Source organism: Theobroma umbraticum, unplaced genomic scaffold (assembly GCF_002168275.2).
Source record: "Theobroma umbraticum cultivar Fairchild unplaced genomic scaffold, ASM216827v3 scaffold_34.0, whole genome shotgun sequence".
In the NCBI taxonomy this organism is placed as follows: Eukaryota; Viridiplantae; Streptophyta; class Magnoliopsida; order Malvales; family Malvaceae; genus Theobroma; species Theobroma umbraticum.
Window position 1 is genome coordinate 590,802 of NW_018397275.1, and position 983 is coordinate 591,784.

Genomic DNA, 983 nt, shown 5'->3' on the forward strand with positions numbered 1-983 from the left:
CCACTCATTCACTTTCGTATACTTCATGGCATACCCAAAAACATCATGTTTAGGCATTTGATAGCCTCCAGACCTGTAAGGGTAAAATTAAAGTATGTCATTCCCCATACAAGATGACCTAGAGTCTCAAGTTCGATGACTAGATACACGACTATCACATGAGAATATATTCCAAAAACATTTGAGTGAATTATCAAATGGAGTTTTCATAGTAGATTATGTTCAATAAACTTGTTCTTTAACAACAAGCACTTACATGTTATCCTCAAGTATTCCATATACTTCAATCTATGAGATCGATTGCTTACTTTTTAAGTAAAAAGGCTTAACATGTACCAGTCTTTAAGTATTATCAATATCTTGTCTTGATAATACAATGACTAGGAACAATTTTAGGGACATGACTTTGATGCATAGTGATTTCAAAATTATAACAACTTTATAATTTTCTTATAAGGCCTTTATGTTTTATGGGTTTCATCTAATTAGTACTTAATAATTTCTTATTATTGCATTAACATAAAGAAAAACCTCTATCACATATACTTATGTGATTAAGTATATATTAAATGACAATATATATTCCTTGATCAATCCAATTGGCTCAAGGGTATATACTAATGTAATATTAATTGATTAATTATTTTAAATTAATTAAATTAATTAATTAATTTATCAAATAATTAATATTAATGAATTAATTCTTTGTAAAATTTAACTAATTTACTAACAATAAATATTTAGAAATTTTACATTTTAATATTTAAATAATTAGAATTTAAATATTATGTTATTTTTGTCATGTTATTAATCATTATTTTAAGTGATAAAGTGAAAAGTTAAAAATTTACATTAAAAAGAATGTAGGTTTGTTCAACTTTATATTTTCATACATAAAGATAATTTTGTAATTTTGTAAACTTTAGTCATTTCACATATTTTAATACTATTTTTGTCATATTATTATTTATTATTTTAAGAAA